This window comes from Bactrocera oleae, chromosome 4 (genome assembly GCF_042242935.1).
Source record: "Bactrocera oleae isolate idBacOlea1 chromosome 4, idBacOlea1, whole genome shotgun sequence".
In the NCBI taxonomy this organism is placed as follows: Eukaryota; Metazoa; Arthropoda; class Insecta; order Diptera; family Tephritidae; genus Bactrocera; species Bactrocera oleae.
Window position 1 is genome coordinate 52,419,588 of NC_091538.1, and position 9,786 is coordinate 52,429,373.

General features: G+C 31.3%; 1 protein-coding gene across 2 annotated transcripts in view; it reads right to left on the reverse strand.

The window, feature by feature from the left end:
• The window catches only part of magu (SPARC related modular calcium binding-like protein magu), a 37,810-nt gene extending 29,381 nt beyond the window's left edge, over positions 1 to 8,429 (reverse strand). Inside the window, exon 1 of one of the 2 annotated variants that reach the window (XM_070108085.1) lies at positions 7,705 to 8,429. The gene's annotated coding sequence lies outside the window, so the exon portion shown is untranslated. Of the gene's footprint in view, positions 1 to 7,702 lie in introns of both variants that reach the window. The other variant, XM_070108086.1, reaches the window with a different exon arrangement.
• Between the last annotated feature and the right edge of the window lie 1,357 nt (positions 8,430 to 9,786).

Here is a 9,786-nt window from a genome sequence, read left to right on the forward strand (position 1 = left end):
AAAAATTATCTTAGAACCAAAGCAGTGGGTCACTATCTCTTTCTTATGGGTTTTATTTCATTATATATTTATTTATTTATATTTTAAGTGTCAAGCGCGTACAGGGTTAGACTAGTACCAAATGATCTGAACTTGAATCTGAGAGAAAGAAATGTGTGAAAAATTTCAGATCGATATCTCAAAACAGAGACTGGTTCGCGTATATACCGACAGACGAACATCGGTAAATCCACTCGGCTCATCACGCTGTATCAAGTAAATTAATTGCTTAGCAAATTGGTATTGCCACATTATTATCGAAAATATGGATCTTTGTGAGACATGAGAATATAAAAGACCCCTCTATAAACTGAACTTAATTTTTTTTGAAATTCTTAAAAAAACTTTTAATTTTAAAAACATTATGAACAACATCGAACTTTGCAAAGGAAAACCGCACAGCAGAAACAAAGTAAACCCGCGCTATATTCCCATTGCTATTCGAAGCATCTTTCTTGGGATATTTAATAAACAATTCAATTACTACACAGGCTGAAAAGCTCGTTTCGTTTGTATGAGAAGACCCCATTCAAATTGAATCTATGTTATACATATATTATATTTTGTAGTTATTTATTAAAATGAGGGAAAAAAGTATGATTTAAGTAAAAACGATTTAAAGATTTGCGAAGCATATCAAGCTTACTTCAATCTACCTGTTAAAAATCAGGACAAAAAATGGGCTCCACATGTGCCATGTAACTCTTGCCTACCGAGTATCGAGGTAAAAAAGGAGCAATGAAATTTACAGTGTCGAAAATTTGGATCGAACCAGCTGATCATATTTCAAATGTTTAAAGGAATTTTTTCAAAGCTTTCAAATGCGAAAATAAAAGTTGGAATCCTCAAACAAAAAAATATTTAGCAATGAGGAGAAAAAACTTGGAACAGTTTTAAAGCAGAAGTTCACGGTTTCCTTGGGAACCATAGAGTTGATCACTGACATGAGCTCCATTATCAGCTGTAAACTTTATACATGCACATGTTACATTATCATTTACATAAATTTAAAGATAATAAAGGAGCTTATTCGGAAGAACAAGGAGAGCACTTCTATCAAGATTTAATGCAATTTGAGAATCGTTACCAAGGCCAGTATACTGAAAGGTCTATATTTAGGGTTTAATAAGAGAAACTTCTACGGAACATGACAGCAATTTTTTTAACATTTGAGAGTCTATTGTTAAATGTCTGTTGTAAAAATGAAACCTAAATGATATCCTTCAATAAATTGCTTATATTTAAAGTTTTTGTGTATTTATATTGAGTTGAATTTTCGCATTTTTTATACATAAAAGCAAAAGCAGAACTTTTCTTTAATCTTATTCTTATTTTGAGGTATAGAAGCAACAAAAATAAAGTATGTATTATCCGTGCGCAAAAATGCTGTTGACCGGTGTAATTGACGTTTTATCGTGATTACAATGTATCGGCATCGTTATATAAATAATTATGGCGATTGATAAATCGTGAATTCTTTTTAACAGTAAAACTGTTGGGCAGTCAGAGTATTGCACGCTAAAAATTTGAATTATGCGCCATCAATTAAATGGTGAATATACTAAGACGTAACAATCAGGTTAAGTAATTTATCTAAATGGAACTAAGCGGGTTACTCATGCTGAGAAAGTTAGGCGCAAGTAAGTAAAATGAGAAAAAGTGTTAAAATTTTCATCTAATGATAAGAAATAGGTGGGACTTCCTTGGAATTCTAAAAAGGCTTCACTTCATCGCTGGTATAAAAGGTAGTAAATAACTGCCAATTTTATTATACTTGACTTAGTTCTTCCCAAAACTTTCAATCATTTAACCACCTTTTGTGTTAAAATCTAAAAATATATAATAATATATGTATAGTATGCATATAGGTTTACATATGTATAACACACTATCTGAGATTCGCACTATCTGCATTGTAGACGTAATATGTCAATGTTTTTATACTCTCGCAACCTGTTGCTACAGAGTATAATAGTTTTGTTCACCTAACGGTTGTTTGTATCACCTAAAACTAATTGAGTTAGATATAGGGTTATATATATATAAATGATCAGGATGAAGAGACGAGTTGAAATCCGGGTGACTGTCTGTCCGTCCGTCCGTCCGTCTGTCCGTCCGTCCGTCCGTGCAAGCTCTAACTTGAGTAAAAATCGAGATATCTTTATGAAACTTGGTAGACATGTTTCTTGGTACCGTGAGACGGTTGGTATTGCAGATGGGCGTAATCGGACCACTGCCACGCCCACAAAACGCCATTAATCAAAAACAAATAACTTGCCATAACTAAGCTCCGCAATAAGATACAAGACTGTTATTTGGTACACAGGATCACATTAGGGAGGGGCATCTGCAGTTAAAACTTTTTTTAAAAAGTGGGCGTGGTCCCGCCTCTAATAGGTTTAAAGTGCACATCTCCTAAACCGCTAATGCTATAATAACAAAATTCACTAGAAGCAAATGTTTTTAGCACTTCTATTGACGGTGTGAAAATAGTTGAAATCGGGTCGCAACTCCGCCCACTCCCCATATAACGGTACTGTTAAAAACTACTAAAAGCGCGATAAATCAAGCACTAAACACGCCAGAGACATTAAATTTTATCTTTGAGATGGTATAAATTGGCTTTATAGGAACCGCGTTCAAAATTAGTAAGTGGGCGTGGCACAGCCCACTTTTAGGTGAAAACCCATATCTTGAGATCTGCTCAACCGATTTCAACCAAATTCGGTGCATAACGTTCTTTTCATGTTTCTATGTCATAGTGCGGGCGAATGGGCGAAATCGGACTACAACCACGCTTTCTTCCCATGTAACACCCTTTTTTAATTCCATCTGATTCTTTCACTTTCCACTATGCAAATCAGGTAACAATGATTATATCGGGGTAAAACTTTGCGTGAATAATGCAATTATCAGTATGCCACCTTGCGGCCAAAAATTGTCTAAATCGAACCAAAACTGTTTAAGCCCCTAAGTACTAAATATGTGGACCCCAGTGCCTATAGTTGACCTTCTACCGAAAATATCAGTCAATCCACAAAGAAATCTCAAACGAGTATCTTTGACTTTGCGAGAGTATAAAATGTTCGGTTACATCCGAACTTAGCCCTTCCTTACTTGTTTTTTTTTAATATTTTACAATATTCTTTATTCATGAATATTAAAAAATGTTGAAATTAAAATCAATTAACGGAAATTGAGATAAGAATGCGTTAAAGTATTAGAAAGTACACATGCATACATATGTACATATATATATACATATGTGTAAATGTATATATATATATATATATGTATGTAGAATATTTTTCGAATGTACCAACGAAAGTACGTTTATTCGTCTAGAAAATACATATGCACATATATATTTAGTTATAAATTTTAATATATACGGTGCTTTGAAAGTTAATATTCATAATATCAGTGTGTGAAGAAATTAGAAAAACCTGGCGGCCGTTGCAAAAATTATTCTAAAGCTTGGACGCTTAGAATATTATATATATTTTGATATTGCTAAAAGGATTAAAGTTTATAATAAATAAAAATTGACAAAGAATTTGGCCACTGGGGGATAGTGAAGCAAGAGCGCTATGAGCTCCAAAGATGTATACTTTCAGAGCAACTTGGAGTTTAAGTATTGACATTGACTATAGTAATTCGAAAGATTATTGATTAACCGAATATCAATATATTCATTATTATTTCATTCAGAACTATCTATCTATTCAGGTGTATTAGATATGGCATTGATGCCAAATTTTATACGCTCGTTAATCATGAACATACTGCACTCTGTATGAGTATACCATAAAGCTTGTTGATATTTTAAGAGCCGACGTTGCTGAATCCAACTATTTTTTATTGAAAGCAAAAGAAAGTTTCAATTGGAAAACTTCAGTGCCAAAAAGAATGTGAACACATCATTAAAGTAGTATAACTCTTTGATATTCTATACATATTTGATTTATGTAAACTTTTTGTTCTATTCATAACTCTCAAAGTTTTGGCGAATCAAAAAAAGCTTCTATTTGCAGATAGAGAACCGTGGATTAGAATTTAGCATGAGCTAAGGCATTCACAGCCACAGTTGAACTATGAGCAGTATACTGTGATCAACATATTGCAGCGACCTAAAAACTAACTTTGAAACACACTCTTCTTTAGCAGAGAACGGAGTAAAAGAAGCCGCGTAAGTCCTATAAAGAAAAGAATGTCAACAAAATCAGAACCACTAACCGAGGAATTTTATGGACTTTATTGAAGATGCTGCAAAAACATTTATGAGGTAGGTATAAGGTTTTTCTCAGATACCTAATTCAAATGGCATATATACATATATATGTACATATAAAAGTAGATCTATTACAAAACCAACTGGTTTCGGGCAAAATTATAGAAGCCTACTTTGAGTTGAGAGATAAAATATAAAAGAACTTGGCAAAACAAAAGGACCGCTAACGCCGGAATTTTTTAGATCGATATCTCTTAATCTGAGGGACTAGTTCGCATATATACAGACATACAGACGCACATGGCTTAGCTCGTCACGCTCATCATTTATATATAAAGGGTCTCCGACGTTTCCTAGTGGGTGTTATAAACTTCATGGCAAACTTAATGTACCCTGTTCAGGGTATAGAAATTATTGTATAGATATGTCTGCTAAATAATTCTCAAAATATAATTTTTTTGTCCAAATGTCGAAAAATATGCGTACTTGTATCTTGTAAATTGTAAAAAAAAAAATACAAAAAAAACTTGAAGTTTTTATTAGAAAAAAAATGATTTCCATATAAGTTTTTTCAAGCAAATATTATATTTATAAATATACAAGTACAGACATACATATGTACATTCATCCGATTTTACACATATTATAGATTTTATAGCTAAGTAGCAGATACCTTAATAGTATAGTTAATAGTATCTGTAGCGCACTATATTTATATATATACTTGTATGTATACACATGCTAATATAATATATTATGCATATATACGTATGTATGTATATATGTACTTACTTGATCTTAAATAGAAAATATATTATATATAATGATATATTTGTTGCTGTCAGAACCTGGCGCCTGCTTAACAAAACACACGCGCACATATTCGCACACACACTTACACACTTTAAGACAGTTGGCATAAACTTAGACAAGAAAAATTACTCGCAAATTAAATGTGAATATTCAATTGAAAGCTTAAAACAAATCATTCTACTGTGCGATTTTTTTCTTCATTTCTACACAAACACATACACATGTAGATACAGACACACACATACACATAGTTATGGCTCAACAGATCATTTAAGATTAGAGCGTGAAAAGGAGAAAAAAACACAATAGTAACAAAAGCAACAACAGCAACAACAGCATAAACTGTAGGAGCAAAAATCAACAGCGAAACAATTAACACAAAAGCCAAAAGAAATAAACAAAATCGCGTGCTCACTTATTACTTATTGTATATTTGTATAATATTCGTAGTAAAAATGATTTGAATTACGAGTGTTTATCTGGCTGGTGCTGGTGTGCTGTGGCGAATGTTGGAACTGCCAAATTAAATGGAAACCGGGTATACACGCTTAAATCACTTGATGAGCCAGCAAAATGAGTGAAAGCAGATCAATTCTAAGTATGCAAGTACATATGTACATACATATGCATGTAGGCATATCTATATACTTACATATATCCTTTTAGACATAATATAGTCGCAATTATGTGCAATTGATTTCAATTTAAAGGGTGCATATTTAAGAATATTCGAGGATATTATGTTCGCATAATTTTAGGGGCAATTAAGTTGTAAATCAAGTAAGTTATATTAGAGAGTCCGTTACATTACAGGAGTTCCACTTTATTGTTATTAAATATTTCTTGGATTTTGATTTAATAAAATAAATAAAGCACATATATTGACAAGAGAATAGGACCTGTCTTCTATTCACTAAACCTTGGATAGTGGCGAAGCGAACAATAACTGGTACAAATGAAATAAACTGGCATAAAAAATATAGACATAGAACAGAAAGCGTTTATAACACTTTAATGGGGTGCCCATATACCATATACTCTGGTGTTCAATCCTATTGGCAAACCAGAATTGTTGATTTTGAGGTTTTATGCTATTTCCTTAAATTAGATCCAGTAACTCAATATTTTCTCCAAGTAAAATAGTACTTTTCCTTCGGTTGGTGATATATAATCCAGTAGGTCTGAATAAATGAATGTTTGGTGCATGGTAAGAGTACCAAGGTGGGTCCGCGACAAAAAACCTCTCTATTAAGTGTAAGCGGCAACTGTATCTGTTAAAATTAGTTTCTAAAAAGTTGCCATTGAGTATTATTGGTTGAATTCGATGGTGAGTTTTCGCCCGAACTCCAAAAATTCGAAAAAAAAATAGCATTGAAGTTAGGAGAACCTATCAGTTGTCCTTCCGTCATTCAAATTATTGTTTGTTGCTGCATTTTTTGTACATTTTTAACATTTTAGCAATCTCAGGAATGATTAACGAACCAATACGTTTAAAGGGAAAAATCACTTTAAATTTTCATCATAATAAAATCGATGTCTAAAAAATATCGCATAGTATTTTTACGAAAGGAGAATTTATAATATTATTTTATTATTTCAAGAAACTTCTTTATAACAAGCAATATTTGGGGAATCCCCGAACAGTCGATGTGAGAGCAAATAATTGTAGTGCAAAGTAAAATAAAAGCGAATTGCTTGACAAAATAAACACTAATTATGCAAATTGAGACGGTTTGTATAAAAATAAATAATAAAAAACTATTAAACAATAGTTGCTATGAGGCTCAGTTTATAACTATATGTGCAAATAAAATTCATGAAAATTCGAATAACAAAAAATAATTTAAGGCGTGTCTGGTAGCAATTATATCTGTTTATAATCTCATAAATTATTTTAATATTTGTGTAAAATATCATCGCTTAAGTCATGAATTAATAAAATTATTGAATAAAAGAGGCGTGGGGAAAATCCATTAAAAAGAGAGTTCAGAACTTGCGATGCAAAAATTTCGCACGTCATGTTTTTCGGCGATCATAAAACCCACTAAGAAGGAGTGCTCCTAATGAGTATTTACACTGTTTAATAACAAATAAAATGGTAATATATCGCATTACATAAAAAAAAAAATTGCGAATGAACTAGAAAGATAGTGTGTCACCAAAATAATAGGTAATAGAGCTTGGGTGTTACTTTGTTTCCGAAGTGAGTTACATGAAGATATATTCAATTTTGTAATGCGAATATCTGCCTTACATCACTCTATTGGCTCAGAAAGATTATAAACCATTGAAATATTAAATATCAATCTCTCTAATTTCATTATTTTGAAAGAGATCCGAAATTCATTTGAGATGCTTTAGCGGATATGTTTACGTTTTGCAAAATCAAATGTCAAACAATAATAAAGGCAACAGCGCCATGGATTGTCAAACAATCTGCTACACTGCCAGATTAAATCGTTGTTAAAAATATTATTTTAATTAAATATTTATTTATAAATATAAAAAGCTTATAAAAACGCTAAAATAATAATTAATAAGTTGCACAAATGCAATATATATATATATATATATAAACAACTAGCTCAGTAATTTATAAATTAATGAAATAAAACTCACACGCAATTAGAGTTCCAACCTTGAAAGGATTCGTTCAAAGTACCAAACTAACAAGCATTAAATTTTTATTACTGCAACATGCCGCTTATTTCTTTCACTTTCTTGTCACTTTCAGTATTTAATTTTTTTTTTTGTTTCAGTGTGAATATACTGGTACAGACGTACATACATACATGTGTGGACAATGAAATATAAACGAGCTGGCAAGAGTGTATGGTGTTTTATTAATAACAATGCGATCTGTCTTATCAAAATACACAAAGACAGACACGACCCAAGCAATGAAGAGGTCGACACTGGAGACGCTGGTCCGCATTGAGCACAGTTACTGCACAAAGATCAGCACAAGACGTCGCGAACCGTATAAAACACTCAATTAGCATCAATTATTCACGATCTTTAAAAAAGTTTTAATTGCGCTACAACGGTATTTAACGTAGCATGTCAGTGCCAAACAATTTTGTTTTCTATTTACTTTGTATACATTTGTACGCGTATCGTATTAGATATAAATTAATGGTTTTTAATATATTTATATATTTTTTTTCATTTGACACAATTAGAGTTATTTTGTTTTATTCTGCTACCGTGATTCAATTATTTGCACTTAATATTTTTTCATATATTAATTAATTTATTATTACAATATTTTTGCTTCGATATATTAAAGTTTTTGTATTCAAAAATCGTGGCGTTCGCAACAACGTCTGTGCATGGACTGAATTCATTGATGGAGCGTTGTGCGCCAAATGAATGAAGCTTTAATAATCTGCAGGGCGTCCCATTTCGTCACGAAGAGAATTTGCTCATGATAAAGTTCTTTGAAATACGTATATGAGCCGATATTTTGCTATTTCAGAGAGTGTTTTCTTTAAGAGCCTTACGCAAAAGAGTGTATATAGATAAAGAAGAGCGTAAAATATAGAGTTTATTTAAAAAGCCGGTCTCGTGAAGCAAACACATTGTTACAGTTTTTCTTGTAAGCTTACTACTAATAACAATTATCAGTTTTGACTCACTGTGCAGTTTATGTTCCATGCGTTGTTAACGTAATTTTGCTGGCTATCAAATTATAATTAAATAATTTTTAACAAATTTTCAATAAATATGTTTTTTGGGGTTAAATTTTTTCTAGTTACTTCACGAAGAATATAACATTATTGCATGCTAATACTTTTTAAGTATTTATAGTAAACTCTATCAACAAAATATCGAAATTAATGTAAAACTAATTCCAATATTTGTCCAATTATACACTTCGAGGTATAAAATTAACAGACCAAAACAATCTGATACAAGGAAACGGAACTACTGGAATGCACAATCCTTTATATCCGGGCAGTCATTCGCACTTCGGCACTTCTATTTCTAATCGTTGTCAAAATCACAACTCCGCCACAAAAAGCATGGTCACCGCATAGAAATTCACCACTAATTAGCATTTTTTGGTATTATCGCATAAACAACAACTGATTTATAGTTAAATTACAAATTTCTTTTCCAAAGGCTGGTGTCGCTTTTGTTTACAATTATTCACTTCAATGTCACATATGTACATTTATAGTTAAATATATAATGTTTTAATATATATATGGTAAATCTTTAGAGAGCCTTGTCACATTTTATAAATTTTATTTATTTTGGCGGCTTTCTATCAGCTAATAATGGTTATGCCAATGCGGAAGTCGATAATAATATCAACCCCTAAAAATTACTTTCAGTGTTGAAACTTTCAGATATTCAATAATACTATTATAAAAATTTCACACATCTTAATTAATTATATTTATAATAAAAAAATTTAATCATTAGTAATAAAATAACAAAAGTCATAATATATAATAAATTTTATATAATAGTTTGAAATTATTTTAGTGACATAATTATCGTCTATGACCAACAAAAAGTAGTATTAGTCGCAATATTGAATAAAAATAACATAAACTTCAAAATAGCATAATATTAGAGAAAATTATAATTTATTTAGTAAATAAAAGAGAATTATAAAAATTCTCCGCCGTTCAATAATTGCGCTACACAGCGCATTACTCTAAAACTTGATTAACTTGGAAGCACTGTTTTGG